Genomic DNA, 14147 nt, shown 5'->3' with positions numbered 1-14147 from the left:
TGCAACTAGCAAAAATTATCATAACTTTGTAATGAAATCACCTGTTGACTTCAAATAAAAACCAAGTTGTTTCTATCAACAAGATCTTTTGCTTGGTACCATGTTTTAACAAGTTAATTACTGCCTCAGGGAGTTAAAGACAAAAATGATCAATTTTCTGTACAAAAATAGCTGTAAAAGTCACCAAATGTCAACTCAGCGATGGCACTACGTATATCTAAAATTACGTGTCATAAGGAGTACTATTTATGTGAAAAGTTTTGTAGTTTTATGAAAAAGTGCACAATATTGCCAATTTTGAGGGCTACACCACTATACTATTATGCTTTCAAGGGAAAAGGCAAGAATGTATGTTTGGTGGCAAGTGTAGTATAGAGTAGCTAAAGCTGTGTAGATTCTAGGCATCTTTCCCAGCACCTTTTAAAGTCAGCAATGTGAAAGATTTAGTATTGTCTTTACGATGAGCTAGCTAATAAAGATGCAAGGGTATAGGTTGAACTGCATGCTTGTATCTTTAAACTAACTTGTCATAAAGACAATACTAAATCTTTCACATTGGTGGAAATTTTAAATTGCGTGGCTCCAGCATAATACATTTAATTTTACAGTATACCATACTCTTGAATATGGAGTGAAACAGGCCTGGAGTGAAATGCACTTATATTTTTATATTTGGCATTCAATATGTACAAACTTGTCAAATGAATGAATAAATGGCACTGTAAGTTAACTTTTGCATGCATGTATGCAATGTAGTCTTTAGTTTTTGGGTCTAATGTTGACAGTCAGTACCAAACTGGTGTGCATGAGCTATAGCTTGAGCCAAAATTTGCATGTTATTAACTATAGTCCAAATGCCTGTTGATGCATTAACCAAAGCACGGTTATGAGCATGCATCTTGTTAAAACATTGGTAATATAAATGCCACTAACTGGCCATGGTCTAAGAAGACTACTCAAATTGCACACATGCAAAAGTTAACTTACAGTGCCATTTACTAATTCATTTGATCATAGATAATGTATGTCACATGGATTGGAAACGCCCGTATTATTTACATAGTGACGTCATGGGCTATCATCGTTTCGCTGCGCGTAAACTTTATGGCCTCGACAGGTGGAAGATTTCGCTGTATTTGTAACCAGCAAATTAGTCTTTGTTGTTTACAGCTGGGTTAGTTACCACCTACACTAATTGGAGGCTGGACTCGGTAGGGACGCTGGAGAGCAGTAAACAATAGCGTAAGAAAATTCAGGTTGCGGCAAAGGTGAAATATGGTGTTTCAAAACGGTTGTGCAAATTTCCTGAAGAAACAGAAAGTGTAGCATTGTTTCTTTGCTGCTGTTTACACCACTTGTAGCAGGTAGAGTGTAATAGGCTAGTTAGATATTCACTGCTTCGCTGTATATTTCCACTGCTTCGATAAAACTTCAGAAAACAGGCACTACTTTGTGCTATTGTTTAGCTCAAGCTGAGCAGTACTGTAGCTTAAAATTTATTTCAATGTATCACACATTTCTTTGTTGTGTAAATGCGGTGACGAGAAGTTGGGTAATAGTACTGCTGTTGAATTATTAGCTGGTGCGTACCTGCCATTGTCACCTGTCGCCGAGCCTGTCGCAAACAATATTTCTCCCAGTACCCACAGACACGTTGTGTTCTTGTTCAGTACGCAACGCAACACAATAAGCAATGTAAAGGGAATGTCCACGCCTTCGAACCGGCCTTCAAACAAGCAAGAGAAAGCCAAACAGCCACTCAACAAATTTCCCAATGTATTGGCGCACCGTAACTAGGATAGGAAAATAATTTAACGGGCGTTTCCAATCCATTAGGAACGCATACATTATCTATGATTTGATAAGTCTGTACATATATTGGATGTCAAATATAAATAGGAAAACTACATAAGTGCATTTCACTCCATATTCAAGTGTATGATATACCGTGAATGTACTATACAGCAGATACTTGATGGCCATTTTGTTTCAGCCTAGGTTTGGTGGGCACCCATTTCTAATATTAATAGCCACACCATAAAGAACTTGTACACCAAAAATGGTGCTTTTGTCCACATAGTTTTTGTTAAGCTACCTCACTATAAGGGACAAGGTGAGTTTAAAAAAGAGTATTGCAAATTCACAAATTCACTTTATTCTATTTCTATAGTTTTGAAGTATAGGCCTGAGCTGCCCAAAATGCTTTCAAATTTTCTGCCTATATGTTATTCTGAATCAGTGTACCCAACTTCCCATTATGCTTGCATTATGCTCCTAGGTTAACAACATTTCTGACCATAATCTTGGAATATTTTATTCAGTGAATGCTCTATTAGAGTATTTCACTACAAAGTGGCTGTTCTATTAGAGAGTATCGATATCATTAAATTTTTCTACTGACTGCTAGTATACGTATATTTTCAAGGAATTAAGCTCCATGCATAGTTTGAAATAAAATATGCTAGTAGCCAATTATGCGTTTTACGCTGCCATATTTTGACACGGCTAAGCCTATGTGTTTAGTATATACGTAGCCATTTTGTTTCTGCCCACACATATAACCAATTCTAGTGGACACCCCTTTTGAGTACATGCAATATAAAGAACTTACCGGTATGTATCAGAAATATATGGTGCTTTTATCTACCTGTACATAGCATTTTGCTCCTTACTAAAATTTGATGATATTTGGGAGAAACTACTTAACTACATAAATATTGTGTATATAGTGATTAGCATGCATTAAGCACATAATGCTTGTACCTGTAGCTAACATAGACTCTACACCACATTACTATATCATCCAAATAACTGGCTATACAAGTTAAAAGTAGACATGGTATGATCATATACATGTGCACAGTAATCATTATGCTCGAGACCACAAAGGCAATATAGTAATAGTTTGGTCCTCTAACTGGTCCCGTTTCTGATACATCTCATTGCCTTGCACTATCTTACAGCCACCAGGAATAGTAAAAAGTCTCCTGTTAGGGTATCTTTTATTCAAGATGACTTTGATGGCTGCCATACTGATTTCCACCTCACCATCATGGCAAATCCGGTTCACCATGTACACATGGAAAGTTATTAGTTTTGGAGAATTCTTCACAAGAGCATTAATTCCCTTTACAGAAATTGAACCAACAGATACCACTACATGTACCAACTTTCCATGAGCAGAAACTGTCTCTGCAAAATCATCACTGAGGTTGCTATGATGAGCTTCGATATATAATTGTTGCAGATTTTTATTGGGTGCTGCTGTGTATCTTCCAAAGAACGATGCATCAGAATATTTCAAATATTTAAGCTGTGGACAACTGGCAAGGATCCCATCAATAGCTGCACCACAAAACCCAGATAGAATACAGTGAATCAGAGATGGAAAATGGCATAGCAGTAACGAACAACTACAGTGATCGTTACTGCACATCATGAATGCATCAAATGCATCACAGGATCCATGATTACTCTCAAGTGTCTTCAGATTGGAGAAATTCTGAAGCAAGCAACTTAGCCCTTGCTCATAATCAGTACCTTTTCCACATGGATTCACCACACACCACTCCACCGCAAGGTAGGTTATCTTAAGCCGACCCAAAATTTTCCACAATTCTAAGCAATCCTCCACTTCTTCTGTGTGTATACCTAGCAAGTTGAGTCCTTGTAGGTTGGGAGAACAGTCAACAATACTGCGTAATCCCTCCAGGTTCTGCAAACATTTTGGATTATATTCCAAGTTGAGTTGCTGAAGGTGATGACAGAAGACAGATATTCGTTCCAAATGTTCGGAAGAGAGTGACCCAAAATATGACGCATCAAAATGAGTTACAAAACTCAGACTATCAGTGTTGGTGTTTAAGTGACTGTCGCTGATACTAACAATGTTACCGAATTCACAATACTGATCTGCAGATATAGTGAATGCCTTCTGTACTGTCTTCCCATTGTGAGTACTGTCAGTTAACATTAGCAGATCTTTGTCAAACTCTAAAAAACCAAAATTACTGGCTTTAACAAAAGGAAGAGTAGCCGTTTGACCAAAATGCAGCTGAAAATCTGGTACAGCCAGAGAAACATAGAGTGGAACTTTCAAGCAATTATACAACTTAATGCTAGCAATGTGGCCAGCTGGTATTTGACGATTCCATCTCGGCCACTCATGCACTAAACACATAACCAAAATCGGACACACTTTGGTAACAACATTTAAATTTGGTGGGATGCAATGGAGCTTTATCCACTCTGCCACCCAAGAATAGTGAACCTCATCTGTTGGATAATCATGATTAACGTGTTTGTAGACTGTGAGTTCTACCAGTTGTAGCTTTGCAGCAATCAGGAGTAGTGGATTCATTAAGTAAGGCCTCCAATGAACTTCTAGCTTTTGCAACTGTGTCATATTTTGTACAATTTTCTCCAACTGACTGACAGACAGACACGCCCCCATGCTAAGCCGGGTCACATTCTGGCAATGCTGCAACATCCTCACCAGTTTTGATGGCGCCATGTACTGATGGAAAGAAAAATGTTTGATATAGTCCCCACACGCTTTCAATATGCCATTCAGGCATCGTTCTTCACGAGTATCATAATGAGGCCAGTCAAATTCAGTCCATAGTGATGGCGTTTCGCTAACACTTTGTATCCGTCGTGAAACATATCTAAGTCTTGCCTTTTCCCTAGATGTTGGCAGTAGAAAGAATCTGTACACTAAAAGTTCCGATGGTAGAGCTGCAAGGCAACTGTTAGTGTTTCTTTCGTCACTAGCACGAGGTTCGACATCCATTTAGAGTTACTAATGTGCTTCAATTGGCACTCGTTAGATCACGTGAGACTTACTGGAGCATGTACCATAGATCATAGACACTAAACCATATAGTCTGCTAGTCAAGTGGACATTGTGCAAGTTATAATAACAGGAACCTATGGGGCTAAAAAGGGGATGGGGGGGGGGCAGTTGTGAGCCAAATGACTTTTGCTACTAGCTATATAGTTGTAAATGGTGATTCTGATTCAGCTGTCTCAGCTACTGAGTTAAAACTTTAGTAAAAATAGCCTGCTGCTTCACCACAGAAAAGTATAAACTCAAAGTTATAGCTATATACTTTAATACATGTTCTACATCTTATAATTAACAAATCAATACAGGGATTTGACTAAAAGTACCTCAAGGTCCAGAGATAGCCAGTGGAGTTGTCCTTTTTCAGAGGTAGCTAAAATTGTATCACTTGATGAAGCCATGTGCACACATGCCAAATTAAATGACTTTTTTACTCTTCTAGAATGGCACCGGTGAGCTGGCAGGTTGAAAGTACAACTATTTGTATACTATTAGAGTGTATATACAGTACAGCCCAACACCACAGAATAGCTATTTAGACCCTATTACTCAACACTCTTGTAAAAGACCACCACATGATTTTGTAATTTATTTTGAGCTAATGTACATTATGTGGTTCTGGCAATTGTTCATTTAATCATTCACTATTCCTGAAAGATCAATCAATTTTGTTGGTATTCTACAGATGTATGGAAAATTATAATTGCATTGTAGTAGCAAACATAAAAAAAAGATTGAGTGCTTCATGTAACAAAACAGTCACATAATAGGGGCGGATCCGGGGGGAGTTCAAAGGGTTCCATGGAATCCCCTTTTGAAAGCGAGGAACAGTGTAGCAGGCTACGCGCGGAGTTCTAATTAAGGAAATATAGTTGGTGAGGGGCAGCTATTGTCAGCAGTTGATGACCTTTTTTTTTTTTTGGTCTTTGACTTATACAGCTAGGCTGAAGTTGCAATTACAAAGTGGAACCCCCCTTTTAAAAAGTCTGGATCTGCCCCTGCATAACACATGTACATGAGTGACTCTTATAAGGTAAGTGACTACTCTATTAGAATATTGTGCTGACACCACTGAGACCACATAACCATATACTGTCTAGTATTATTATGCTGATGATAAAAACTTGTGAATATAGTTGATACAGTCAATATACTAATACGTTCTAAATGTTAAGATCTTGACCATAATGGCACCACTGCATCACAGTAGTGTTCCTCCAATATACTCTTACGATACATACTTCCTTGTACTATCTTTAAGCCACCTATGGCAAACAATCTTCTATCAGGAAATGCTTTCTTTAGGGTGCTCTTGAGTGCTGCCAGGTTAATTTTAACACTCTTTTCATCACAGATGTCTTCAAATATGTACGCATGGAAAGTTACTAGGTTTGAAGAATTCTTTATAAGAACATGAATACCCTTGACTGTGATTGACTCTACAGAAAGCACCACATGTTCCAGTTTTCCATGAGAAGATATGGTATCCATGAAGTGCTCACCAACAGCACTGTTGTCTGCTTCAATACACAACTGCTGTAAACTAGGGTTATGAGCTGGTATGTTCAAAATGTGGAACATGTCGTAGTACACGTACTTTACATGGGTAAGTGTTTCACACTTGCTTAGGAGATTCACCAAAAATGCCCCTTGAAAGCCATACAATCCACAGTAGGCCAGCAATGGAAAATAGCCGAAGAGCAAACACTCTGGATAATACTGGAAACAACTAATCCAAAACTTAGAAGCTTCACAGGTGCAAAGATTACACTCCAGTGCTTTCAAGTTAAGACATTTCTTAAGCAAGCAAATGAGTTTTTGTTCAAAATCATCATTTTCTCCAAATCCATGCATGATGCACAACTCTGCTGCAAGGTGAGTTAATTTAAGTTCACTCAAGATTTTCCATAATTCCAGATGATCCTCAATATTATTGATATGTACACCTGACAAATTAAGACCTTGCAGATTGGGAGAATGCTTAGCAATACTACAAAGTCCTGCCAAACTTTTTAAACAGTGTGGGTTGTCTTTTAGACTGAGTTGCTGAAGGTCAGGACACGAAACAGATAATTGTTCCAAATGACCAGAGAAAAGTAAGTTGAAATTTGAAGCATCAAAATGAGTTACACAATTCAGACTGTGGATACCAGTATTCAACTGACTATCACTGATGCTAATGACATGATCATAGCCAAAATACTTTTCTGTTGATATTGCAAATGCTTTATGTGACTTATTACTGTCACGAGTACAGTCTGTTAGTATTAATAGATCTTCATCAAAACCTAGTGACCTGAATTTACTAGGTTTCACAAAAGGAAGTTTAGCTGATTGACCAAACTGTAACTGAAAATCTGGAATAGAGCAAGAAATATTTAGTGGAACTGTTAAGCTGTCATAGAACTTGACGTTACCAGTGCAACCAGCTGGTATTCTGGGATTCCACATATTCATCCATTCAAATACCAAACACTTGACTAAATGAGGACAAATTTTGGTGACAACATTCAAGTTTGGTGGGGTACAACGTAGATTAACATACTCTTCCACGTACATATAGTGGATGCCTTCAGAGTTGTCATAGCCAAAATGCCTATACATTGTGAGTTCTACCAACCGCAGCTTTGCAGCAATCAACAGCAGTGGGGTGATCAAGTGAGGCTTCCAATGCACCTCTAGCATTCGCAATTGTGTCATGTTTTCCACAATCTTTTCTAATTGATTTGCGGCAGACATACAGGTCCCCAGGCTCAGCTTAGTGACATTTCGGCAGTGGTAGAGCATCTTTGCCAATTTTGATGGCGCTGGCACATAATTGGGGAAGGAAAGTAGCTTGATGTATTCTCCACATGTCTTCAGTATACCACTCACGCATCGTTCTTCATGAGTTCCATAAAAAGGCCAAACAAATTCAGCCCATAGCGATGGTGTCTCGCTAGCGAGTCGTACTCTTCGTGAAACGTATCTAAGTTTTGCCTTATCGCGCATCGTTGGGAGTAGACAAAATATGTACACCAAAACGTCTGCTGGAAGAATCGAAAAGTAGTTGCATGGTTCCTCGGGCTCACAAAAGAGTTCGGCATCTCTCCCGCCATCAGCCATTTCCAATTAAAGCACAACAATATTACGCTCACGTGAGTCTAAAGAACTAGAGAGGGGAGGGAGCTCGAGGGTGAGGGTGTGTGTGTTATACAGTCAGTGTGGGATCCGTCATCAAGGTACTGAATAGCTAAGATGGTGAAGCCAGATAATTGTTACTTGGTAGAATTTGAAGTTGTACATGTATCACTAGATCTGCATGGGATGGTGCCATAGATTTATCACTATTATATTATATGGTGGGGCCAAGCTAGCTCAGTATGCCAAGACTTCCTGACTCAAAATGAGTGCATGCGTGTGTATGGTGCACAGAGGTGTATAGTGAAGGTCACTATATACTCACTATTTTTGTCATATGAAGAAGTTGGCGGACATTTGCTATACTTTTGTCCATGGCAAAAATGCCAGCTGGAACAGGCATGTCCAATACATTTTGATTGGAAAACCATTAAAAATTAAATTAATTATCATGTACCGTCTACTGTTTAGCAACTTTCCGAATTTGATACATGTAGAGAAACTCTCTGCGAGTACAATGATACCAAAAGAAGTCCAATTCACGGAAATTTTGGCGTGTCAAAATAGCCTAAACCGATCGGGAGTAGCAAAGTTCCCCATACATTTTGTATTGGGCGTTTCGGGGGCCTGCAATAAAAGGCGTAATAACCCGCGACACGTGATAGATACCTCGGATTCCGAACCAGATTTGGAAAGAGCAGTGAATAGCAATTAAGATGAGCTATAGCAGAAGGAAATCAGAGGAAATTTAAGCGCGTCATTTTAAGGTTGAAAATCACTTACTTTTTCTATGGCAAATTGAATGGAGGATATTTGGAAGGGAACGCTACGAAGTATTTCGATGTCTTGACAGCCATTAACCTTCACTTCATTAGTGTTACAATGAAACAAAAGCATTGCGAATTAGTTCTGCAGGTTAGTTTGCGAAAATTACAGTGTTCTGTGATTAAGTCAAATTACGTCCGTTCCATGTAAAACCTTCTTCATATGTGTAGCTAGTGACATTCACTAATAAGGTTGATCACTACCATGTGGTGACATTACTATGTAGTGAAGATCACTGCAAAAGAGCCACTACAAACTGAATAGTGAATATCCGTCTGAAGAAGTTTGCTACATGGCACGGACATTATTTTGCTTATATATATATATAGGAACACTGTATAATTTTCACAAACTAACCTGCAGAACTACGGTTTAGATACCTACCCACAGGTATCTATTGGATTTTACATACCTCATTGTAACACTAATGTAGTGAATGTGCAAGACATCGGAATAGCTCAGAGTGTTCCTTTCAAAATATCCACCATTCAATTCGCCATGAAAAACTAAATGATTTTCAACCTTACCTTAAATTTCCTCTGATTTCCTTTTGCTATAGCTCATCTTAAGCGCTGTTCACTGCTCTTTCTAAATCTGGTTCAGAATCTGAGGTATCTATCACATGTCATGGGTTGTTACACCTTTTATTGCATGCCCCCAAAACTCCTAATACAAAATGCATGGGGAAATTTGCTACACCAGGTCGATTTAGGCCATTTTGACGAGCCTAAATTTCCGTGAATTGGACTTCTTTTGGCATCATTGTACTCGCAGAGAGTTACCTACACATATCAAATTCAGAAACTAAACAGACTCAAGGTAGGTGCGGGTACACGATAATTAATTTAATTTTTAATTGTTTTTCAATCAACATAATTATATTGGACATGCCTGTTCCAACTGGCATTTTTGCCATGAACAAAAGTATACACAAAGTGAGTATTGCATATGGCAGGAATTAGTAGTGAAATTCACTACTAATTTTTTATGGTGTATAATGACTTGTTGACTGAGGCCATTCCACAACTGATGCCAGTCTGACAGGTAAGAGGAGTACAGGTGTGTAAATGAATATTATATAATTCTTGAGTGAGCTAGGGAGCTGATAACTAAACATTGATGGTGGGAAGTATGTGAGGTACAGGGGATGAGAAACTGGCTGCAGGGTATATGTTTACTAAATTGTTTGATATTTGTAACTTTCAGATCTGATCTACTTTGTATGTTACACTATAATAGATCATGAGTAGCTGTTTGTGATGAATCTACTTGCATGTCTGTGGACTATAATTTTGACCCTGATTGTATTACTGGCCATCAGCTCAGCCACGTTGGTTTGTCTGGGAGATGAAAACCCCAAATAGTAGTTTATATACATGCAAACATACTTGGGTGTTTATATACGTATTCTTTTATCAATTTTTGAAATGCCAGGGTACACAAATTAATGTCATAAGTATGTGACGTTAATGGAAAATGACTGAGATGTGAGTTATCAATGCGAAAAGATTGGTGGCCTAATATTCAGGATGACAGTTCACACTTATATAGGGTTAAGAGTCATTTCATAGACCACTAGCTGGTAAATATGAGATGAGTCCTCTTGAAGTTTTAAAGCCACTAATCAGTGAGACTTCAGTTAGTGTAAAAATTGACACTTTATCAGCAAAAGTGAGGACTTAACAGCTGATGCATGTAACATAATAAACAAAAGAGGGCCCAAGATGGATACTAGATACAACTAGAAGCCACTTAGATGTTTTACCATTATGTATATAGCAAATGAACAGACATACTGATTTTTCTAATTTGAACAACAAACACAAGGAACACTTTCAAATAATATATCTAAGCAACAACTATTGTGATTTAAATTTCCAACATTTCTGACCAATCATTGACTGCTTCCAATAAAGGTGAGATGTAAAGAGATTTTTATTATAACAATACTGTTGTGAACTAAGAAAATAATTCTCACATGTGACATCAGTTCCTCAGTAAGCTTAAGGATAATCTACTTCATAGGTGGTGGAGATGGGGGGTAGGGGGGCCATGGCCCCCCCACTTTTTGGGACACTGTTTGCAAGAAAAGATCGAGATACTCTAATAGAACAGTCAGGATCAGGATATTCTAATAGAGTAGTCACAGTATTCAGAGAAGCAGTGTAGCAAATTCCTTAGCTACGTATGTGTAGTTATAAATAAGGAGATGTAATTGGTGGAGAGCAGCTATTGTCAGCAGGCTGACTTTTTTTTTTTTTTTTTTTGGTCTTCAACTTACAGCTGGCCTGGCCCCCTCACTTTTTGGCCTGCTCCACCACCCCTGATCTACTCCATTGTTTTAACAAACAAGGCTGTAAGACTTATACGTCAATAGTTGCTGACAACAGACTTCTTATTATGTCTAAACACTGGTATAGCTGTTACCCAATCTCCCAGTACATATTGAAAGGTGGAACAAGTAGCTAGGGGAAGCAATACAAGTTCAATACAAGTTGAACAGTCCTTAACAGAAATTTAAATAATTTTGAAAGGAGATCATGCAGGACCACAAGCTTTGAAGACATCAATATTACCAAGAGTTTATATAATCACAGATGGCAATTTCAATCAGAGGAGATGAAACAAAGTGGAAAATGATGACATGTATATCCTCTGGATCCCTATAGTGAAGACTGAGTGAAAGTATTTGTTGAAGATGTAAGGCATTACTGCTTTACAACTTCCTGACCACATCTACCTTTGGAGGAGTTGATTCAATTACAAAACCTTTTAAAAATATTGTTATATAGTGACCAACTAAATCTTTTGGTATTGATTACTGATACAGTGGTACTTTAAGAAGGGCCAGGATTACAGGAGGTGAAGATGCATGGAGTACAGACAATATTTCTGCTGAATAAGTTGGAGAGTGTCATAGGAGAACCAATTAATGTTTCACCTTCTACTGCCTCCGTTTCAAATGAGACACAGCTCCAAAAAATATATCTTTAAACAGCATAATATACATGCAAGCTTCTTGAACATCATCACACTGTTCAATAAGGTTGCAGCATGAGACAACGTAACAAAATTTAACTCAGACAGATCAGCTTTCTTGTGATTCTAGAGGTTTCAAACATCAGGCAAGACTAAAATTGGATGGCATTATAATATAATATGTAACAGACTGCTAGGTTATCATTTAGTTCATTCATGTTGGTATGTAACAATATATGCTAGCTTGTTTATAGATTCTGTCAGGTTCAATGACTCTATGTGTGTATATGACATGCAGTGCATGACCATGACATGGTATTACAAATTGCTACACCAAGATAGCTATATATGTATGAAGTCTCTTTACCTCAACCCATTTTAAATTATGTTGTATATATCTAACCAAAAACAGCCTAGCTGTAAAAAAAGGTGCAGCCCCCAAAAAGGCCATGGTGAAAAAAGATGTGAAATCCAAGGTGGCGGCCAAGAAATGGCTGTGATGGTAGGTTAATGGTTAAATTTTAATAACGACAATTCAGGTGAATTTGGTGCCAAGACCAAGTGGCACAAAATTCACCTGAATTGTCATTATTAAAATGTAACCATTAACCTACCATCACAGTCATTTCTTGGCCGCCACCTTGGATTTCACATATTTTTTCACCATGGCCTTTTTGGGGGCCGCACCTTTTTTTACAGCTAGGCTGTTTTTGATTAGATATCACTTCTTTTTGTATTTGTATACTGCAAAGCCGGCCTATGGCTGGCTTTGGGGCTTTTTTAACCCATGTGTTTTTTTCTTTACCACAGGAAGAAGAAAAGAACTTAAAGAAGATTTGTAATACTTCAATTATTTTTGATTTTATTAGTAATTATACAAATTATATACATATATTTATTGCATGCCCATTATTCCCCACAGGATATTTTTTTGCAGCTGATCTCTCTACTGGGTGACTTGAAATGTAGCTGAACTATATACAGGATGGTTTCTTTGTAGCTGAACTCTCTACTAGGTGACCTCTTCTAGCTGGTCTCTCTACAGGGTGATTTGTTTGCAGCTAAACTCTCTACATGGTGGTTTCTTTGTAGCTGAACTCTCTACATGATGGTTTCTTTGTAGCTGAACTCTCTATAAGGTGACTTCGTCTAGCTGAACTCTACAGGGTGATTTGTTTGCAGCTGAACTCTCTACATGATGGTTTCTTTGTAGCTAAACTCTGTACATGATGGTTTCTTTGTAGCTGAATTCTTTACAAGGTGACTTCTTCTAGCTGATCTTTCTACTGGGTGATTTGTTTGCAGCTGAACTCTCTACATGGTGGTTTCTTTGTTGCTGAACTCTCTACAAGGTGAATTCTTTTACCTGATCTCTCTACAGGGTAATTTGTTTGTAACTGAACTCTGTACAAGGTGCGTTTTTGTGGGTGATCTCACTGCAGGTTGATTTGTTTGTAGCTGAACTCACTAAAGGTGATTTGCTTGTAGCTGAACTCCTTGCATTGTGTCTAGTTTCTAGCTGATCTCTCTACAGGGTGATTTGTTTGTAGTTGATCTCTCTACAAGTTGATTTGTGTGTAGCTGATCTCTCTGCAGGTTGATTTGTTTTAGCTGAACTCTCTACAGGGTGATTTACTTGTAGCTGAACTCCTTACATTGTGTCTAGTTTCTAGCTGATCTCTCTACAGGGTAATTTGTTTGTAGCTGAACTCTCTATAAGGCGATTTGTTTGTAGCTGATCTCTCTGCAGGTTGATTTGTTTTAGCTGAACTCTCTACAGGGTGATTGCTTGTAGCTGAACTCCTTACATTGTGTCTAGTTTCTAGTTGATGTCTCTACAGGGTGATTTTTTGTAGCTGAACTCTCTACAGGGTGATTTGTTTTAGCTTATCTCTCTACAGGTAGATTTGTGTTGATTTGTTCATTGCTGATTGCTCTAAAGGTTGATTTGTTGTAGCTGAACACTCTGCAAAGTGTTTTATTTGTAGCTGATCTCTTTACAGGGTAATTTGTTTGTAGCTGAACTCTCTCCACAGTGACTTGTGTGTAGCTGAATTCTGTGTAGCTGAATTCTCTAGAGAGTGACTTAATTGTAGCTGAATTCTCTACAGGGTGCATGACTTGTTTATAGCTGAACTTTCTTCAGTGTGACTTGTAATGTTCTGAATCTCTATAGTGATATATTTGCTTAACTCTCCACATGGTGACTTGCTTCTTGCTGAACTGTCTATAAGATTAACTGTTTGCAGCTGAACTCCCTACAGAATAACTTGTGATGTAATAAAATTCTATAATGGAGTAAATAAATTAGCCGAATGCTCTATTAGGGTGACTGTTCTATTAGAGTATCTCGATCTCACATTTGCTACACGGAGTT

The sequence above is a fragment of the Dysidea avara genome, chromosome 3 (genome assembly GCF_963678975.1).
Source record: "Dysidea avara chromosome 3, odDysAvar1.4, whole genome shotgun sequence".
Lineage (NCBI taxonomy): Eukaryota > Metazoa > Porifera > Demospongiae > Dictyoceratida > Dysideidae > Dysidea > Dysidea avara.
This window is presented reverse-complemented; position numbering follows the sequence as displayed.